Here is a 23,146-nt window from a genome sequence, read left to right on the forward strand (position 1 = left end):
TAAGCCTGTATTACAGACACAGCGTAAGGGGTTAGAGCAACATCCCAGAGGTGTGATCCTATTCTTAGGCCACTAGAGCTTTACGTGATGGTAACACGATCAAGACAGCACACACAACACACAGTCACGGACTGAAGAACCGTAGAAAAGCCTCCAGAGGCCTGACAGGACACGTGCCATCTAAAACCCTGCAGAGACCTTCCAAAGGAGCACTCAGCCCCTTGGTTCATTCCTACTAGATCACTTTTGGGCTACAGTTGATAAACAAACATTTGAGAATCTCCTCAGGCGCATAAGGATGGTGAAGTTAGATTTTCTGTGTTTCAGCAGAAAAGTCGCAGCTGTGCAGCTGCATTACTGATTTTGGTGTCCTCCAGAAGGTAACAGAGTAACGGGCTGGGGACAGGAAAAGACAAACATCCTAGGAATGAAGAAAATGTCCACACACAGAGACCTCCATTCCTCAAGCCCACTATGCTGGAAAAAGTCCAGCCTCCACCCACACCCCACCAGGTCTTTCTCCTTCCTTCCCTCACAGCACCTCTCATGCTGAGCTAGTGACTGCTCCAGAAGAAACAGCACAAACAATTACAGGTTCACTGGAGGATTATAAAACCCATGTACTTTATGCAGAAAAATCTATTCTTCACCCTGGCCTACACCCAACTGTTGCTAATGCCTTTGAACCCACTCCAACGACCAACTTCTCGGTTGAAGCTGTAAACAGGGAAAGGACAGAGGTCAAAATGCATGTTGAGTATTTATAGGGGTGGGAGTAAGTACACACAGTGTTTCTGCTCCCAGCCCACCTCGGTATTTCTGCCGCAGCTGCCAACTTGCTATTCAATCCAAAGTAGTGTGTAGTTCAGGTGAAATATTTACTCCCCTCCTGCCCAAGACATGAGAGTGATTTGCTGTAATTTCACAAAAAGAGCAGCCTACAAAAGCCTAAGCCCCTACACGGGGCATATTTGCCAAGGAAAGATAAAAAAAAAAGTCCCATAAGCTGGCCAGGGCTTGCTGAAGTGCCAAACTCCTGAAAGCTTCAGCCTCTTCTGAGGATGCAGAGGTAACATTTGCCTCAATTGACTCATTTTGATTCAGTTATGGCTGAGAAACTCACTGAAAGTTGTAAAAGCAGTAAGTCTGCTGCTGTCTTCCTCCAAACACAGGATCTCAGATGAGAGCTTGGCTAAAATGTTCTATGCACAGCAAGGTTCAGGCGCCTTCCCCTGCTTACTCTGGCCCCCAGGACCAGAGCTGAAGAGGAACCTTCACTGATTTTAAATCTGTTCATGCAGTCAATGTCAGACTTCTTTTATTTTTATATATAAAAGCTTTACTTTAAAACTCTGCCATTCTGAGAAGTCCTACTATTTGAAATCCACTCCACACATCCTGACTGCAGAAAGCCTGGAATGGGTACCAGATACGAACAACTCCAGTCTAATCAGTCACCATCTCACATTTGCTGTAAAAAAGTCATAAGAAAACAGGAAATACTATAAAACCTTTCTTATCCTGCCACTGCTTAGAGCACAACCATATTTTAATAACTATTAATTGGGAAATGGCTTACCTATGAAGAGGTTTTCAAATAAATCATTACTCAATTTTCTGATCCACTGGAGATAAGCTACTTATCAAATCTTTACAATAGGAGACAAAAGAGGAAGGTTAAAAATGTAACCAGAAAAAAAACCAAACCTTTTTAAACACAAGTTCATGTATAGCTGAGAAGCGGTAAGAGTCCCTACTATATATTCTGTGCTAGAAGTTATTTGCCAATTCCAGGCACAGGGGTCAAAATGAATGCCAGCTATAAATTTAACTATCATGCAGCAGGGGACAAAGAGAAATCTGAATGATAGGGCCATTCTAGATCAAAGAATCACACTGGAGGCCCAAAATACCGGAAACAAAACTGGTGTTAAAGCAAAACAAACAAACCAACCAATCCACTACATCAAAATCATGATTTATTTGTTTTTCACAGCCGAAGTCTGTTACAGAAACAGAGGTTCTCTCTAGAAACAAAAACCCGCATACATTTAGGGACACAGCAAAAAGGATAGTAACAAAAACTTTTAAACCAATGACAACTTAACCTCCACATTCTAGGATATCCCAACATGTCTGTGGCTACACACACAGCAGTTACCGTGAAAAGCACCCATATTTGTGAGTCAGACCAGCTGAATCTCATTTCACTCATCCATTTGGGTTTTATTTCAAATATTTTCATATTTTCTCCCTCAAAATTATCGATCAAGATATGTTCCTTCAGTTTCTTCTATTGAACAGACTGCCTGTTGGTAAAATCAATGTACCCAAACACAGGGGCCTGATGTCATCTTTCTCCAAATCAACTTGAAATACTCAATTTTTCATTTACTTGAGACACATGTGGCTTGATATGATTAAGCTATTGCAGTACCTAAACCACCCCCCAAAACAAAAATAAAGAGCAGCTCCACTCATTTCATTGGGAGAAAACATGACATCATGCCCCATTCAGGTAAGCAAGAATATGACAAATCTTGCCCCAGTGAACAGTATCGTTAACTGCAATGGTACTCCCAGCTTCCTCATCTATTAGGAAAATGAGGGATAAAAATCGTGTGTTCAGCACAACAGAGACAGCTCAAACTGCTATTTTCAATAATAAAGGAACAAATTCCTACCCAGCTGATAGAAAGAAAAACACATCTCTTCAACTCAAAAATAAAATTAAATTAGGTATTACTGTAACACAACAGAAGAATTGTTTGATTAGCCCACAAGGGGGAAAAAAAATTACAATTGCCTAGAAGGCAAAAAAATACAATTCTGCTTCTTTATACTATCTCCAGTAATTCTTATGTCATTCCCTGTATATTGTATATATATCCATTCTCCATTGCCATTCCCTTCCCCTTTAAAAGGGGGGCACAAGAAGATAACGTGCAAAATTGCAACTGAAAAATGTCTAGCACACCGACAAGCAAAAGGACAGGCCAGCTATCAGATTTATATGCAGTGATGGATAAATTAAGGTTTCACATTTCCTCTTCCCTTCTCTCAGCATCGTTTTTTCAGCCCTTTCACATCACAAATGCAACATCCATCTGTCCTTCTGAAATAAATGGCGAAAGGGTAACACTGACCATTAAACACACACACACAAACATGCACGCTTCAAAAAAGGACATTTCCATCTGAATACTTACAAGGATTAAGATTTCCTATGTGATGCTCCATTTTCTTGTTTTAAAAAGATGGAAGGCAAAAAAAAAAAAAAAAAAGGAAGTGTTGCAAAATAAAAGGAAATTCCACCCACACAATCCTGCAGCCTGCTGCAAAGAAGCACAGAAGCATGCTGACGTCACAGATTCATGAATGGATGTAAATCGGGCTGTTTTGAGATTCGACGGCGCTGGCTGGGGCTGCGCACCACGAGAGGGAGAGGGGAGCAGGGGGGTAGCCAATCCGCGTGGGCACCGCTGGCCACCTTCTGCCAGCAAAAATCTGGGCATCGAACAGCCCGAGCCCACCGCAGAAAGACCAGCCCGCGGGGCTCCCCTGCCAGCTGGGAGGGCTGCACGCCTCTGTACTATGTGTGCAAGGCAGGGGAGAGGACACTGAAAACAATTTGTTAGTAACTGAAGTGAAGCTGTTGGGTAAAATGGCATCACTGCTGCCATTCCATGGAGAGTACCGGGTGAGGACATCCTCTAATGCCTTCGAGTCATTGCTCCAGCGAGTTCCTGCCCCTCCATACAGCTTGGATAACAACAGCATATCAAATAACAGCCATCTGTCATATGAATCAAATGTATTTAGTAATCAGAAAAGGAGTTTATCATCTCTCTGGCTTCTTTCAGGATTACAAACCTTGGGTATTATTATTAAAATAACTAAATATAAGCATGTACTGGAAGGAAGCTGCAGGGAGAACAATAGGAGGCTTGTATTTGATTAGTGATGCAAAAGCACCAACAAAATAAAAATAGGAGCACTAACAAAATCACGCATTGAGCTCTCATCAAACATTCCCACAGCGGGTAGACAAGCTCACAATGTCAGAAACATTCAGAAACAAAAATCAGAGCATGCATAGTTTCAAACTTGCAGCTACGTAACAAACGGTGGGCACAGCATCCACGTATCATGGCCTACCAGCCATTTTCATTTCATTTTCAATTCCGTGCCAATGAATATACTTAATTCTGCATACCAGACGCAAGGATGCAGGGCATCACTTTGGACACCCAAATAGATGGCAATGTCCTGGTGAACGCACGCAAGAGCGGCTATGATTAACTTGGACCTGGACAGGGGAAGAGCACAAGTTTTGCCTTATTTTTGTATATTTGAAATATGAGGGAAGGAGTAGAGGGATGAGCATAGCCAGGAATTAAGGTCAAGGTTTGAAGGAAAACCTAGGCTGTAAACTACGCAATTACACCATCTCAGGGTTTACCAGAATTCATCAATTTGGTCTCTAAAACACCTAAACAATCTGTAGCCTCCAAATTATTAAGGCCAGAATTTCCATATTTTTACCACCACTTTTCCTAGCAAGGAGGATGCAATTATGTCAAAATAGGATGTCCCAAAACTTACTCTGGTGGAGCACATCTTAAGAATGTCTGAGAGAATCCCACCTTTCCTTATGGAAACTAGATAACATCCCAAAATAAACAAGGACTGGATGTAACAACAATGCAGATCTGGGTTTAGAAACCAAGGATTTTGTGCTACTTGATATCATGTCAGCCAGCACCACTGACACTAGCTTGTGGACAGAGGAGAAGGGCAGGATGCAAAAGACTTTCTGGAGGCTAATACAGCCACACCTATAGCACAAAACTTACATTAAAATGTACTTATATGAGGGGATAGGTAGGTTTCTGCATGTGTTAAGACAGCAATTTGTTTTTTTTATGCATCTTTGACATGGATCAAGGAATGGACAGCCAGGGCAGTACAGCCAGTTCTTCTCCAGTCCTGTTACGCCAAAAAACAGCATTTGGGAGTCATTGGACTTCTACATCTGCTTCTCAGCACATCTTCATTTCTTACTTGTACCATAGCATATTATTAGATATTATCACTCCACCAAAGAGTTCCAATGATAGGAATGTATTAGTATGCTTGGAATTCAACAGTGGCCAAATAAATGGAGCTTTGATTTTGGACTTCAGTTTTTTAATTGAGCTTTACAAAGCTGGCCAGAGAAAATTAAAATGAATGCAAATTTCTTGTTACCTACTTTCAAGATCAAAGAAAGCGCAAATTAACTTTTGCTGAAGAAATATCTATTCTTTCAGAGCTAAAAGTCACAAAACACAAAGCATGAGATTTCTACCCAGACAATGCAACCGCTGCAGATTGAGCACTACTATACACAAGGAGAAGCAGGAGTGGAAGTATGGTGAGAGACATCTCTTCTTCAAAGGCATCACTTTGTGCCATGATTTCAAACCCCAGTTGCATTAGGTTACTTAGTACTCAGACCTGCTCTGACTCCCTGACTTTCCTTCCCCTTCAGACCCAACACTCTGCTTTACAGCCAACATCACCACCATGGTACAAAACCAACAGCTTCCAAATTTCCCTGGCGTTTTCAAAACAAACAAAAATGTTAATTGACTCTCTTACCCTAAAGAAAAAAGGGATAAATTCAGGAACTAGAAGGGGGAGCACAGTACCACATGCAAGAAGTAGAAGAAAAGGAGAAATACTGCTAAAGAATTAGAAAAGTCAGAATAAAAATAGGAAGGAAAATAATTTTCAGAGGTTTCCAAGGGTTAATTGCAGTGACATTTTAAAAAAAACAGCCAGCAGGAAAAATCAGTGGGAACAAAACCGCAGGAAGACTCCAGTAGAGTAAAAGAGCTTGCACATACAAATTAAGATCATCTTCTCCATGGTGACTTGGTTCGGCGTACCAACACTCAATTTCATCTACATCTCAACAGCTCAGGTGAAAATATTCAAACACAGAGGTCCTGAATTTAATGCAGGATAACTACCTTAACTCATTATGAAAAAGAAAAAACAATCATTGGCCTAAAATTGATGGCTGTTGCAAGATTATGTTGGTAGCTAAATAACAGCATTAGAAAACAGGATGGTTGCAACCAGTTACATATTTTAATAGTACACATTACATAGCTCTTTTGATGCATCAGTGGTGAGTAACTAAGTTGATCAATATTAGAAAAATAAATTATTTTCCTCCTTCTCAGACAAAAACACTGGTAAAAGCAGGGAACTCTGTGAAGTATCAGATGCCCAAACACGATTCTATGGATAAGTTTAGTTCAGTATTAATGTGAAAACAGAAAAAGAAAAAAAAGTACAGAGTAAAACAAGGGTATAAGATAGTAAAAAACCAAAGTTCACAAGGGACCATACAAGTGCTAGGGAAAAGTTCACAGGTAGCAGGATTTCTGAAAGGATATATGAGTAACTAAGTAACTAGACTGCTAGGAGACATAGGCAAAACTGGTGGTAATGGGTGCAAAAAGGAAAGTTAGAAGTATTTAAAAAATATCTGTTCCCCATATTTGAAAGAGATAATTAAGTACTTTCAAGCCAATTAGTAACTAATAGGAATGTTATACAGCATCTGCTAGGCATAACATTTCAAGTTGGCACATCATATTAATTTGAGCCCAGTCCTAAAATAATCATTTAATAAGTTCTCCAATCCTGTGACCTTCAATTTTAATAAATTGGAAAACTACTAAAATTGCAGAAGACTGAGAATAATAATATTATGCCAATATTCAAAAATAGCATATGTTTGCTATTTATAAGCCTTGGTAACTTGATGCTGATCTTGGGCAAAAATCCCAACACAACCTTTGATTGGAAAGGATGGTTCTGCTGCATCAGACCAAAGACGCATTCATCCCAGTGTCCTGTCGCTAACGGTGGCCAATAAGAGACACACAGGGAAGCAGAAAATCAAAGCAAATGCCTAGTACCTCTTGTAGCATATTCCACTAACAAAAGCAGAAAATTAGAAAAGAGATGAAAGTGACTCAAAGGCTAATTTCATAATTATACATCGATAAGGCTGTTCATAAATTTACTCGGCACACACTTGGAAGTACAAGAGGGACTCCACTGTGAAAACCTTCTACCTGGATGAATAAATAGCTGAAGTGAAACAGCAAATGATTCTCTAACAGGAGAAAGCCTAGATAAATATTTGCATAGATAAGATGGCAGAGCAACATTTTATTATCAGGTTCTAAAATCTGTGAAATCTTTGATCCACTCTTCCAACCCTATAGGCATACATTCCTCTTCCGAATGTCCTAATCTTCAGCAGTGGGGTGGGTGACAGGAAGGAAGGAAAAAAAAAAAAAACAACTCATACTTAAACCATCAGATCTTCAGGCTTTTAACCAGAATCTCCCCAGATCTGAGGCTCTGAGAAGTCCTCCCTGCAAAGGCAGATGAATGGGACTGCAATTTGACAGGACCAGCGCCAAGAGCTAGGAGCTGAGAAGCGTGACCGAAGGGAAAAAAAAGTCACTCAAAGAGAAAAAGCCCAAAAGTGGGACATGTGCAATGCCATGAGAACAGGTGAGCTGCAATTTGAGTCAGGGGCCCTAATTACAAGCCCTGTTTTGAAAGAGAGTCTCTTTACAACAGGACAGCTACAGTGATTTCAGACCCTGTTCCTGCCTCGCTGCTTATGTGGCAGCTGTTAAGCCACCACAGCCCAGAGCCTGTAGCTGGAAGATCAGTCCCACGCTAATTAAGGGGTTGCCCTTGGGGTAGGATAAAGCTAGGGTGTACATTTTGGTGACCAAGTTGGTGCTACACAGGCAATATGGCTATCCCTGAAACAAGGCTCAGACCCTCTCAGATCAGAAACATCAGAGCTGCTTCTGCTCACAAAACAGCATCATTAGTGAGCCACAGTGAGACATTTAGGTCTGCTTAAACATGAAAGCAGAGAGCTGGAGATGGCTACAAACTCGTAGAGACGCAATACCCTTAGAGAAAGCTACCCATATCATCAAGCGTCTAGCCAAAAGCTAGTCAAACAAACTCACAAACACTTGTACCACCACAGTACAGTCTTCACATGAAAAGGGCTACCAACTTCTGTTACCAAAGCGAGGCTTCTTACAGCAAAACCATCCTTCATACAGTTGCCAGTTGTTTTTTTCACTGACTGCGCTCTGCAAGATACTATGGGTAGGAGTACATAAGACTATATGATGACTTCCTTTAACCTTGTATTGCCTTTAGCAACACTCCAGGAACTAAAAAACAAAAACAAAAAAAACCAAAAAAAACCCCCACACACTAAAGGCACAGAAAGACAATGACAAGACAAAATGCATTATGTCTTCCCCTGTTTAAGCCTGAGGCTGGTATGGATTCTTTTTTAAGGAGTTTCTGGGTAGTGTTCCCAGCAAGCCTACTCTTCCTAGATGAGTCCTGCCTTTCCGGCTCCTCACCACGATAAAAGTCTGTGTAGTTTTAGGAGAAGGTATGCCACTACAACATTAAGAACATGCACTGATGAGGCTGGGGAAATTCAAAAGACTACCTTTGCAGATTTTTGTCTTCCTGAAGTAAGACGGCCAAGCTCCTTAGACATAATGAGAAGCTCTGGAACTCCATCAGCAAAGAAAACACTGCTACAGAAGAAACATTAGAGCCCATTTCCTTGCTGCTAAAAAGGCAGTTAATGCAGCAAGTGAACAACGGTCCTCCCAGATTTACAGTCGTGGTGGCCAGCTGACAGGAAGCACAGAGGGGACATGTGAAGCAGAACGTGCACATAGACACCACCCTTGTGTCTGGGGAAGCTGCTAACTAAGGTCTTCCTCCTTGGGGGAACTCTCTGCCACCTGGAACTACATGGACTCAGGCCACATCCTTTCCCTTAGTCAGGGGTATGCGAGGGCACTTACGTTTATCTCTTTCCAAGCTGCCCATCTGTTTGTACAAAACCTGTAGGAATTTTGTTATCTTAAAACCTCCATCTCTAACGTGCGGTTGAAATCGGACAATGGGTTGTAAAATTACCAAGGAGAGGATGAACAAACAGGAAGTCGGCCTAAATACAGTCAGGAGTAGGGTAATACAACTAAAGAGATTAAAATGTGTTTGTTTGCTGTTTCTTCCTCCAGAAATCATTTGCAGAAACCCTTAGCAGAGGCCATGTGAGAAAAGCAGATCTATTTGTTCAGGGAAACAGTGACAAAATAATATTCCTCCCAGAGAACATGCCAAAATGAAGTCTTCCATAACAATAATTAACTCTAATAGAACTGCCAGCAGTGAGAAATTCTGCCCCAAAAAAAAAAAAAGTAGAAATAAGTATGTATAATTAGCAGTTATAAGGGACACTTTTAAAGCCAACTGAGCTACAGGCACCTTTCCTCCTCCAGGTTAGGAGCCTGCAAAAGAAATGAGACACCTGACAACGAAGCCTCAGTATTAGTGCCATGTGGAAAGAAAAGTCCTATAATTTATGTTATTCCCACAAAAAGGCACACTCCCACAAAAAAGCATGCATAAATGGGAAGCTATTGCAGGGAAGAATTAATGAAACTGGAGAAGTGATTAAAAAAAGTGGTACAATTCCCCAAGGTCAAGTTTTGTTCAGAGGAAAAAAGTCACCTGCACAAATATAGAAACAACTGCTGAGCAGCTGTTCTGTAGATAAGGATTTGGGATAGAGAGGATCACAGACTGAACACAAATTATAAATATCAAGTTGTCACAAACAAGGCAACTTCTATCCATTGACAGAAGCACAAATTCCCAATCTACTCGGTTTTGATAAAGCCTTTGGTAAAGTCCATTTTTGGGTCAGGCTCGTCAAAAAACAGAGAAACCATGCCAGAACTAAAAGAAAAGACAGTTAATAAGGTGAGCTACGAGGGATGAGTGAGCTAATTCATTGAGGTTGTTCAATCTGAACAGAGTAAAAAGTAAAGCTAAGATTGAGTTATGATATATTTCTATTGAATACAGAAACAGTTTCTGCAAAGAAAGAGGAAACCTATATTCCACATCTATGGTGAGCAGAAAAAGCAATGGACTCAAACTGCAACAAGAAAAATTTACTTGGGCCATCAGAACTTTTCTAAATGGTAAGCATACTGAAGCACCAGGCCAAGAAAGTTATGTTGCTTCCTAAATTAGGAGGTAAAGGGCGGGGGGGGGGGGGGGGGGGGAAATCACCTCAAGAATTGTTCAGCAATAGTGATGATCCTTTGATGCAAAGGGTCAAGATGATCTTCTGCAACCTTTCAGGCCTCTTCTGTGAAGACACTGAAGTACTGAAAGCTTTGCAGCAAGACTAAAGCTAAAAAATTAATCTGATCTTTTGCAGTACGAGGTCTTGCCAAATAAAATCTTTCCATCCTTGTTACTGTTATACAACCTCTCTGAGGAATATTATTCAGATTTCTACCAAAAAAAAATATAAAAACTGCTGAAAGCCCATTAAGACAGCAGAATTCAAGGATTTATAAGTCAGAGACTGCCAGAATAAGGCACTATATTTAGTACTAACAGTTTTCTCTGTAGTACTGTGATAAAGTTCCTTCAAGAACAGTGGATCAGCCCTATGTAAATATTCTCAAGACAAATAAAACCTGCTCAGCATCTTCCTCCCAGACTAGCATCAGTCATGAAGCTATTAGTAGCTTTTTCTTTAAAACTTACTGCTTTTTTTTTTCTCCTCTCTCCCAAGAGACAACTTCTGTTCCCCTGCTGCTAAATGCAGACCCTGGAAGAGTCCTCTTGATCTGTCTGAGGTATCACGACACAGAATGACTCACTTCATGAAGAGTTATGACAACACTTTAAATAGTTACAATCATGATTAAGAGATTTTTGGTCCAGAATATTTGGATTGAGAACATTAAACTTGTCAGCGGTGGTGATTTTGATCCTTGTTTTCAAGCACAATGTTGGACAATACAGTATGATGTTGAGGGCACCACAAAGCAGGACACTCTCAGGAGATGCTGTATGGCATACCAAATATTTGCTTTCTGAATTAAGTCATAGAGCTGACCTTAAGGGACAACCAAAACTTAAACAGCCTTCATCAAAAGGGCACATAAAAGTTAGCCAATGTCCTAATACTCCAACTCAATCAAACCATCAGCTTTGTATTTCACAGGGTTTTCCCATCCAGGGAAAATAAGCACCATGTTAATAAATTCAAGTCATGACTAAGAGAGAAAGAATGACAGCCATGTTCAAAAAACATGTCAGCTGAAGCATTAACCCTGGGACCTTCCAGGACAATTCTTTCACAAGTATTTTATAACCTATAGTCCTCCATAAGCGGAGTAAAAAAGGTGACTGTGCTTCCCTTCAAGCAGAGAGATGTGAGTCTGCTCAAACTCCAATTTACCCCTTATTAGTAAGGAAAGGTATACAGAAAGTGCTTGTATACTTTTCACAAAAGATATAATATACTGGAGGAAAAAAAATGACAGACTACATGATTAGAAGCTTGCCTGGTTCACTTGCTCTCCCATTACATGCCATCTGTAAATGTCATAGTCCCCCTTAGGAGCTGTACTTTCTATCCTTAAGCCACCTCTATTACACTACTACTATGCATACAGCACTCCAATACAGAGTGCCTTGCCTATTAACTGAAAAAAATAAGATAAATAAGCAGCAGCAATGTTGATGAAGCAACTGATGAATTATTGTTGATGAAGCAAGGACAGGGTAGTTCATGCAACTAATTGAACCAGGTTCAAATCAAGGGAGAATTTAATTCTTTGGTAAAATACTTCACCTTAATTATAACTCGTAACGAGAGACAGCTAGAGTCTAAATATATGGATGCTCTGCCTCTACAGCACCCACCAGGCCGCATAGAACAGGTAAAAATTGACAGCTTTTATATTAAGAAATGAATCCAAAATGTAGATCTACCTCACATCTTCCTGAAATCCCACTCAGAGGTGGCTCAGACACCTCCTAAAACTTACACATCCATAGCTTTCTCTGCAATAAGTATCTTCTCATGACAAAGATCATACAAACATAAAGAAAATGTATAGAATAAAACCATTCTGTCTCCTTGAGTGAAGCAACTTAAATCTTTTCTTGCATTGTGCATATATCCATTCACTAACTGAAGAAAACGTTAGATAATTTTACAGTTTAAGAGACAAGAACAAGTGATTTTTCAGCTAGCATCTATAAAGAAAACAAGAAACTATTTTTTTTTTAATATTCCTCTAAACTTAATTCCCAAAAGATTACAGAAATTTTATACAATTTGCTCCTTTTCAGTTCTTCATGTATATGCGATATACGCAGGTTTGGTAACATACAAGTTTTACCATTTAATTTTTAATACATAAAATAGGTGTAGTTAAACTGAAAAACTGCATATATGACACAGATTCAACAGATGATATATTCTTAGGAATAGCAATATCCAAAACACATTAAGTATCATGCTAATATTGAAGGCAATATACATTACAAAAAAATATCACAAGCTCACACAGATGCATTAGAAGATTAGAGAATATGAGACAAAGAAAGAAACCTCCTGCTATTTACATCACATTTCAAAAAAAGACAGCAGACCATAAAGATTCACTTTGAGGACAGAGGGGAAGAATAGTACACTTGAAGACCAAAATGCATCTTAAAGCTCCTAACCCTGTGTCCTAAGTGGTCTATCGTGTCCAAAGGTATTCTTACGTGGCTGGCTACTCCTCAGAAAATGAAACTGTAATTAGTCAACAGGATCAGCCTGTCCGAGGCTGGAGTCTTCAGTCAGAGCTCTTTGCCAAATACACAGAAACCTTTGCCTCACGGGGAGCTCCCCAAAGAAAAAAGCCAAGTTTTCTTAGAATATGAACTAGAATGCTTTCAGCAACGGAAACTTGGAAAGACCAGGTCAATCAGACTAGAAATAGGAAGGGGTTATATATGACCCTCCCTGCCTGCTGTGCCTTGTTTCCAGGCTTCCATTTAGCCCTCAATGTCCAAATTGCAGCAAACTCTGCGTTTTTTTGCTAGAGCACTGTCTGGTCCCTAGGGAAGTTTCTTACCTCTGAGGACTGTCTGCTTCTCGGTGTTACCTTAGTCTCCCTGCACGAGCTGCAGGGTCCTGGCTGCCTACTGCATCTCTCACTCCTTCCTCCTCCCCTGCCCTGCTCAGCCTCCCAAAGCTTCTCTTCCTGAGCTGAACCCGGCTGTCCCCAGACAGCAGTCACCTCCTCCGTGATGCAGGCTCTGTCTTCTCAAAGACAGGCAGCACAACTGTGAACAGGAGTACAAAACAAACAAATGCTGTCTACCTCAGAAGTGCCAAGCTACTTTTTAACAAATCCCCCTTCACTATAACAAAATGGGCTGTGAGCTTGCTAAAGCAAGTCCCTGATCATGGCTGATACTGGCCAAAAGGAAGTATTGGAGGCAGGACACCAGAGATGCACAAGCTCTGCACTACCTATGGCAACAGACATCAGACACAGAACCAGCAACAAGTAAGCCAGCTAATCCAAGTATCTATGCAGAGCAGTTACCTCCAATAGTAAAGTTTGACACTACTTTAGACATTTGACATTATTTTAGAAACTATGAACAGCTGCTTGAAAACAAACAGATAGCTAAAAACATATAGCTCTTACACTATTGAACCTATAACCTGCTCAGATTTCAACATGAAGCATGACTCCCTGCATTTTCAGGAACTTTGCTGGTGTCTCTACTCCAACCGCGACAGCCTCGATTCCTGTGAGGACACCTGCATTCTCCAGCCAATCACCCGAGTAAGGACAATGAAAAACTACTTATAACAATAGAAAAGTAACATATCAAAGTTATGCCCTCACAGAATCAATAAACCTGAATTAATAGATCCAAATGTTTCCACAGAGTTCGAGTTATAGTTGGAAAATCTAAACACTGTAAGATTAACTTCAACTCAGTCTATGCAAACACCCCTTTGGCACTTGTCCCTTCTGTTCACTCACATCTGAACTGGATCCCATTAGGTGTCCACAAGTGACCTACTGCAAGTGAGCAAGTTCAGCAGTGAAATGGCTATGGACACAACATAAAATGATAAGGTAAACTTATCTCATTCCTACCATTGAAAGGAAAGCATACCTAAAATTTAAGGACAACTGCAGCAGTGACTGCATTATTGCTTCACATCTTCTCAAGTTTCTGACTAGTTACTACAGTTTAAACATCAACAACTGCTGATACCTGATCATTTTTCCAAATGCACTGAAAGCCCATGTCCTCTTGGCTTACTGCACATGTGCCTCCTCTTCAAGTCAGATAAATCAAGCTGCTCTCTGAAGTTGCACCATGAGTAATGTTTAGGACAGCCCAACACTGAATTCTTCTCTCTAGAAAGAAGAACAAGAAAACTCAGAATCCTGTTGAACAAAAATGTATTTAAATAAATGCTCCCAAGATCAATCTGAAACATCTCATTAGCACATTCTGATGTTATGTGGCACATTTAAATGCAGCAGAAAACATCCAAAATTAAGTATGCACTTTCAAAAAGAAGCTGGGAGTAGAAAAAGACCTCAACACATTTAGTACATCCTTTCTTAGCACAGGCATAAACTCTATAATCCTTTTATGGTACAATTTTAATCTAAATCAAGCAGCTCCAGTAAAAGAGCTCAGAGCTTCCCTATTACAAAATTACATCATTCAGGACTGGATTAGACTTTAAAATAGCATACTTCAAGATAATCTATTAACGATTTTTTACACTTAATTTCATACCTAAACTCCAAGTTATTTGTTTCCTAATTTTAAGCAAATTTTAGGAAAAGCATAAGTTATTACAGTCCTCTTACATATATACAACTCATAAAACCATTATTCCTCTTGCTATCAGAAACATGCAAGCAGAGAGACAACAAATACTGAGACTTCCAATCCTGAGCTTACTGCATCTTCTTCCCACCCCACAAAAATCTAAAAGGCTGCAAGATTTAGCCCAGTTCTTCATAAAAGTAATGATAATCAACATCTTGAAATTACAGAACTGGCTAATGCTAGCCTTTAATGCAAACACTAAACTAACTGGTCTTAAAAAGAAATTACCTCTACCTGCAAACATTGTTTTCCTTATATCCTTAATCATCACAAACACAATAAGGCTACTACAACATTGAAGAAGAGATTCAGTAATAGCAGCACAACTGTCTTGCCAGATTTAAGAGACTTTAGACAACAAAAGCTATATGGCCTTGCAAAAACATAGGCACCATCTGCCTCATGTTATGCACCACGTGCAATTCAGCTGGTCTCAAGACAACTCGGGAAGTTCAGCATATTCCTAACTTTTTTCTGAAGTAGGAGTGTCACTTATTCCCCTCCCATATCAAAACCGCATACTTCAATTTAACCCAAGATTAACTTTCAGGTTTATTTTAAAAATTATGTAGGAAACACAATAATGAGATCTATAATAACAATCCTTAGCAAGAAAGAAGGTGCCACCAGCACTTTTGTATAGAAGACAGTGATGACTATCAGTGGGAGCTGTTTATTTTCTAGGGGTCCCTCCCACAGAGCAATTCACACCATGCTCCTCACAACTTTTTCTGCTATTCTCTTATTCTCGCACATTTAATTACTGGCAGTCACAAATTCTGAAAGAGTCACTTTTAATAGTAACATCAGAAAAACAATCTCAAAAGGACAGTTGTGAATTGGTCATTACAATTATACACACAACTTAAGAGAATAACAGTTACACTGTTACACGAAACAAACATGAAAAATCTTGTACTTGAGAAAAACAGTTCAATTACAGAAGCTGAATAAATTCTACTGAAGATGCCTTAAAAATGACTGACCAAGGAGTAGCAAGAACAAGTTCTGCAAAACAAATTCCCAGCACCAATAGCTCAACACAGCACACATTTGCTGGTCTTTCACCAACAACACTGTAAGTCTTGTCACCATTGTAATTTCACTTTAGCACTGTATTAGTTCTCTCCTCCTCTAATTTGCCACAGAAACAGGAAAGGTAATTCCACATTCCCAATAAGAGAAAGCTTGTGAAGTCAAGGTTACGCTATATTCAGAGGCTGTATTTAGGCAATAGAAAGGAGGATGATATAGCAATATTCTTGCACAAGAAAGTACTGAATTGCAACCACTGTTGCCCTGTAGCAGCTCTGTATTAACCATTTATTTACAGAATAATTTGCAGGTCAATCACCTTCTTGGAGGCAATACATCAATATTGGCAATGACAGACACACAACTGTAGTAAATCTGTTCATCCATTTACACCCTTCCACCACCAGCAGCAGAAGGTAATTCTACCAGAGCACCAAACCCTCTTGCTGTGCTTTCACATTGTGTTATTTAAGCAAGTGGCAATGCTCCTGATGGAGGACTCCTCCCATCTTACTCAACAGTTTGCAGAGAAAAATAAAATCCCCAGATCAGGTAAGTCAGCAGAGCCCTGCTGTATACTACCTCAAGCTGAAATAACTGGTCATCAATACCAGCATTATTCTAGTATGAGCTGGTGCCCAAGTAGTTTTACAAAAGCACCCAGTCAGCAACTCACTGGCACCAGTACAGCAGCCACATGGACATGTCCTGAGTGTGAGACACGGACACAACACAAAAAAGAGTGAGATGTGGCATCCAAATTCCTTAGCAGTGTAGACATTTGGCCACTCCATAGAAGATGAACATGTATACACCTTGTTACAGATCATATCAAACACCTAGTAAAAAACCTTCTAGAAATAAGGAACATACGACATAAGTATATAATTTAATTCCTAATTAGCACACTGCTGAGAGCAATGTTTATTAAGCTGTTAATAACTCCTTCCAACAGAGGTAAGGCGGGATACTTCAATATTAAAAACAGAGCAAATATACATACATTTGAACAGGTTTATTAGACAAACTTTAGAGTTTATACATTTTTATATATTAAAAATGTAAATATTTGCCTTTGTTTACAAGAAAATTACATGGTTCTATTAAATGAATGAGAAAAGGCACCAAAAGCCAGTAATTACAATTTTTACCCCTGTTTTAAGACAGGAATGATGCATGTAAACACACCAAGGTTTATTTTCTTGCTTAAGAAAACAAACATTGTGAGTAGATACTACAGATAAAACAATAATACAGACTTGAGAGAATAAAAATACACAAAAAAGGAAAGACTGTATTTGATTACATTATAGTTTTAAACACATTTCACTTATACAGAAAACAGCACATAAAATTGGAGAGATGTTCATAAAAAACATGAGACACTAGATGCCCAAATTTGGCAGAATGCCATTGGAATAAATTATTGAATTTCACATGAAAAAATACTGCATTCTAAGGACAGATTTTAAAACATCATTTGATAACTGCTAGCAAAGGTAGGACTTGTCAGTACCCTGGACGAGAAGAGACTTCCAGGGCTGAAGGACTTTTACCACCAGTTGGGTTTAGCTCTTCCTGCACTTCCATTTACCATCACCTTTTCTAGTATTCCATTGGCTTTTAACACTTGCTTTCCAGATTCAGCCTGAAAGATTTTATGATCTATAAGCCAATACAGAAGACATCATGGTGTATTGCAGGTTTAAGCTCTTAAAAATGAATAAATGCACCTACCCACTTGGTAAAAACTGCTAATGTGAATAGAACAAATACAAAAACCAAACATACATAATACAGAAATCATACAAACTGGAAACATATCTGCTGATTGGATTTTTTTCCTTTTTAACTTAATCATCATGAACCCAAGGAATTCTTTCAATGTAATATTTCTCATCCTAACAAAACACCAGCAGAATTCTGAGTATTTGGATTCAAACACTAACCCCTGCAGATGGATTTTGTTTAAATAAATGAACAAACAAAACATTATTTGCTTCGAAATTCTTCTACTTGTGGTGAAAGCCGAGCTGTACTGAAATCAATAGGGCTGTCAGCATTGTTTTCAACGGAGCTAGAATTTCATTTCCTGTGCCCAACTTAAGATCTCTTAAAGATTCTGCTAACCACTATAACACAGTTTTGCACTCTCACGATCACATATATAGTTCAAAATAAAATGTTTGGTGCAAAATACTTACAAGGAAGGTTACATAAGCAGCATGAAAGTAGCAGCTGTGACTGATTTCTTCAGAGAGTAAACTTTGTCTCCAGCCTGGCTGCTCTGCCTGGATTAATGCTGTTCCTGTACAATACCCCAGCCATGAAGCCTTGGGAAGCTCCTATCCCAACTCAGCAAGGTGGGAGGGTTTGTTATTTTAAATGTTGGCTGATAGCAGCTTATCAGCAAGTTTTCAAAGGTTAAACTCAACACATCTGCACGGCAAAAGTGCAAACAAAGCACAAGGAAAATGTTGAATTAGTGTTCCCTCTCCTGCTGCAGCACTTCCCTCCAGCAAGGGCTAGAACTCTCATATACCATGACCTGTAGTGCAGGCCAGCAAAGAAAGTTAAACTAAAACTCCTGTTCAGAGAAACCATAACTGAAAATATCTTTGGAAAACAGTGAGAAATTAACAAAAGTGCTTTCTTTCAAAGGAGGAGCTTGCTTTGCCTGCTACATTCCCACTGTCTGCCACACAGGATGGAAAAGCTAACCCAAAACCTTTTAGTTTGGCCCTTAAATGCAAGGCAATTTTATTACTGTTACCACATTTATCGTTGACACCACAGCTCCATGACAACTCACTGGAAAACAAAATAAAATCTTCAATTTAGGACCTGCTACGATTTTTTATTTCTATCCCCAGCATGCTACTGAACCGTAAAGGGCTGATGCAACTTTAAACCAGAAAAAAAACCCAGAGTTACAGACTCATTACTAATTCATCCTGGCTGAAGCTGCATACCAGCAGCTGCTGCCTCTCTCAATTAACAGCAAATATCGAACAGTATTGTCATTTAACAGTGTTTACTGCCTGCTGCCCTGTCCACTGTCACATTTTCAAAGCATTCTGGCACAATTTAAAATATCAACATTGATAAACAGAGCTTAGTTTAACTCCTTATGTATCAGCAGACTTCACAGCAGAAGTGCTTTACTCTTCTTACATTCATTAGGTGTTTGGCAATAGCTGAAGCCCAAAGATGGAAGGTGCCACCAAAACAGTACTTGTAATTCAGAGGCCCACAGGGTGCCTGGCTTCCGCAGAGGTCTTAGCACAAGTGCAAAAATTTGTGGGAGTATCTCCAGAAGAGCAGCTCTCTTTATAAATGAATGCCAAAAAGATCAAACAAAAGAGGAGAACAAGGAGGAGAGACCACACATTCAGCCTCTGTTGCTGAAAATTTTAAAACAAAAAGAAACAAAACAAATGGGGGGGGGGGGGGGAAGTCAAGATACAGCCATTCTGCAGGGAGATCAGACTGATGCTGTGATTCCTGATGACCCCATCTCTGCACAGGGAAGTCAAAAGAACCCACATTTGCAACTTGTGTTCCTACCCTCTAGTGTTCGCACAGCCATGCTGCCTTTAGGACAGACTGGTTTTAAAGCAAATGATTATACAAACAATGCAATCAGAGCAAGCAACTGGAAACAATGCACTTCTCCCATGATGCCTCCGCAGGTACTTCTGTGGCCTACTTGCTCTGTGGTGTCAAGTTTGCTGGAAGCCACTTATATACAAATGACTGTACATATTTTATATTTCATTTACATGATGTGCTCCCAGCAAATCAGCAGGCAGTAGCATCTCAGAGGCTCTCCTATGACCTTACTGCCAACTGGACCAGGGCCAATGTGTAGATACCAGCGATCTAGAGAAGAGAGGGAATGCTGAGCCAGCCGAATTAGACTGCAAGGTGCACACTGGCAATTTAGATACTACGTGAAATGATCAAGCAGCTTCTGTACAGAATTCATGACAGTAAAAGCTAGAATAACACCATTCAAGCTGATATTGAAATTGAAAGAATCCACTTATTTCTGAAGTATTGGACCTTTGTACTATGCCTTCTGCAGAGGCAACTACATTATAAGCAAGGGAGCTCCAAGGAACAATGCTCTCAAGGACACGTCAAACATGCAAGGGAATGGCTTTGCAAATTGGGCAGGCAAAAGTAGTCTCAGGTTCTGTCCAGGGCTTTCTGAGCCTCTGCAAGAATACTTTTCTTGGCATAGGTCATTTGGCTGCAAGTCCCCTCATTTTCTCAGGTCCCCTCAATCTGTATTGTGTGCAACTCTAATATCCAGTCTGGTTTGCTAGGAGGGTTCATTCCCTCAAGGTTCCTCCACCACCTTTGTGTCGATAGCATCTGAGGTCTTCAGATATATTAGGTGATATGACTAATACCTGCCATCTGTTCATTGCTACCTTCTCTCTCTCCTCTCCTGAAGAGGAGTCATCAGTGAAGTGCTTGTTCTACTTGATCTATTTTAAGAGCGTGGGCTTTTTAGCACCCGTGCAGCACTGTTTTAAACTAAGAATGTTAAACAAAGAAGTAAACCATGCTCTTGCAAGGAAGATTGAGTATTTGCAATATCCCTTAGGTCCTGCAAAAGTCTCTGACTAGACTCAGAAACAACCTTCTCTTCTGCAAAAGTCATCTTCGCTCCCAGCGTGCCCAAGAAACAGAACCACTGCCCAAGTTTCACTCCAGGCTTCAGGCCACAGAAGAGCATGCAGATAAGATCCAGGCCTTTGAAGGTACCTCCACAGGAACCAAGCCAGTCAATACAGCTTACAGCATCAGTAGGTAATATGCTGCAGCATTGTGTTACCCGGTTTGAGGAATAAGGAGCTCCTACTCTGTTACACCACCTCAGTACAGACCACTGAAAACAGACAAAGGTACAAATAACTGAGGCCAGATCTCTGCCCATCAGACTGGGATGAAATCTTCCAACTCACAGGGAATATTAAGCATTACTTATACCAACAGCTGCTCCCCTTAAGCTATGGTTAAGGAAAAGACAAACTGGACACACAAAGGAAAGATGGGCTGGAAGGAAGAGAGGCCAACGGAGGATAATTTCACTGTATTTCTTGCAGGACCTGTGTCAAAGTGCAAAGAAAAAAGTCATCACACTATAGGAGGCTGAAAGACTTGGGGTGGAGCAGTGAGGAGTCTCTGCCCCCAAAAATGTTTAATTCGAGTAAAGCAGCAGATTCGTAGTAAGCATAGTGCTGCTGCTGCTGAACTGCACACTCCTGCTTTTATTTCTAAATGACACAAAGTGAAAACATAAGTATAAAAATAAAATAGGAGAAAAAGAACAGGGAGATTTTTATACCTGGCACTACAGATGCAGCATGCACAAGCCAGTAACCTACTCAGCTCTCTCCCTTCACTACTGCACAATGCAGCAGCACAAGGGCTAGCAACCTATACAGAGCTCTGAAGTAGTCACCTCAGTTTCACAGCTTTGACAGTTTGACACAGTGCTGGGGATAACATCACCAGAGAACAAGAGCTATTGCACTGCACCTTAGAAAACAGCAAGTGTTACAAAGCTTTGATTAAAGGCAGCATGTTGCCTTCTAAGGAAACTGTGAAACTGTAGAACCAGAGAATGAAGGTGTATGTGGAAATACTGAAGAAAATCAATCCACAGAGCCCTGGGAGCAGAAAAGGGACCCACCTGGGACTGTTCATCTTGCAACACCTTCCCTAAAAGAAGGGCTGATTTTCTCTGTGCCATTTCCCTTGCAAATAAAACCCATCAAAGTAAGGACCATCCCTTCCCCATTATTTCCTTGAGTTACTCCCATCCCACTCTAAACAGTAAGGTCAGACTGGTTAAATAAATTTGTGAGGGGAGAAAAGCTGGCTAATTAGTGTTTCTTCCTGCCTAAAATGCAAGACCCTAAAAAAGAAATGAATGCATTCCATGACCCCTGTGAGATCTCCAACTCCATTTTTCTTCCCTTTCCCGCTCTTTACCTTCCCCAGACTGTCACCTGATCACGATTATCTGCTTCTTTCCCCTCCACCTTCAGAGAGAAGCCTATTTCCCTTCCCTATTTACAGCTTTCTCATCTCAAACTTAATTCTTATTCCTGCTTCTATGTCCACTTGCTGAAATTCATGCAACTACTTCTCTCTCCTCTGTCATCTCCACCAGCATATCTAGTCTTCTTCCCTGTCTCCAATCCTAATGAGAAATGTGGCTTCACTAAAATCAAAGGTTCAGTTAAATCCAGATTTCAGCTCAGCAGCATAACTGTATTTTATTAGAATTATGTCACTTATTCCAAGCCAGCTATCCCCAAGTACTGAATGGACAAGCACCAAGTAAGAGCAGGAAAGCCCTTTGCTAAGCTTTCCTCACTCCCAGTATGAGAGCTTCGTATAGCTGAACACGCTGGCAAGCTAGGAAATAGCAAATAACAAATGTTGCAGAGCCTATTGAAATCTGTCCAGCCTCTGGTAAACCTCCACACAACAAGTGCAGGTCATCAATGAGTATAGGTTTTCTCTTTTAAAAGTATGAACAGATTTAAAAACACATACACTAGTATTCTCATATTTTGCACTCTCCTCAAGATTGGGAGTGTATTTTGGAAAGTGACCATGAATTTCAGAAGCAGTTTGTTCCAACAAGTATTTTTCTTCTCTCCTCAGGTAGTGAAAAAAAAAAATGAAGAAGAAACAGAAACCCACAGCACAGCCTCAATTAACCTACAAGGACACAATTAAATGTTGCAAATACACTCACTTCAGAAGCCTCTTTTTCACTGCAATTAGCTGCTGGCAACAAACTTTCAAAGACAAGACAGCACCTTCCGGTCTTCTACATACACCATACACCTCACATAGCAAGGTATCACCATTGATAGAGCAGGACCTCAATTTTCACTGCTGGCTGCTTTGAATTTTCAGCTTCCCAAAAGCTGATGTCACATGGCATTTCTCCTTGCAAAACGGTGACCTTTGCAGGCCTCTGGAGAAAGAAGCCAAATCCAATACTGAAAAGATACAGATGACAACCAAAATCTTGTGGTGCCATGCTACTCAAATGACAGAAAACATTAAATATTGCAATCTCCTGTAACACAATCATGCAACTTTTTCTTATGAGATATTCTATCTTACTCTGAATACAAGATAGATTATATTGAGTAAGCAAAACAGTTGTCCTGTATCTTATCAAACACTGGTTGATGACCTTGTCCTCATA

The 23,146-nt window shown here is 40.1% G+C and overlaps 1 protein-coding gene across 4 annotated transcripts in view; it reads right to left on the bottom strand.

Moving 5' to 3' along the window:
- The window catches only part of MAP3K13 (mitogen-activated protein kinase kinase kinase 13), an 84,534-nt gene that overhangs the window by 38,939 nt on the left and 22,449 nt on the right, over nt 1–23,146 (bottom strand). For 3 of the 4 annotated variants that reach the window (XM_069791805.1, XM_069791808.1, XM_069791806.1), the window contains exon 3: nt 14,233–14,378. The gene's annotated coding sequence lies outside the window, so the exon portion shown is untranslated. Of the gene's footprint in view, nt 1–3,209; nt 3,424–14,232; nt 14,379–23,146 lie in introns of those variants that run through there. The other variant, XM_069791807.1, reaches the window with a different exon arrangement.

The sequence above is a fragment of the Haliaeetus albicilla genome, chromosome 9 (genome assembly GCF_947461875.1).
Source record: "Haliaeetus albicilla chromosome 9, bHalAlb1.1, whole genome shotgun sequence".
NCBI lineage: Eukaryota > Metazoa > Chordata > Aves > Accipitriformes > Accipitridae > Haliaeetus > Haliaeetus albicilla.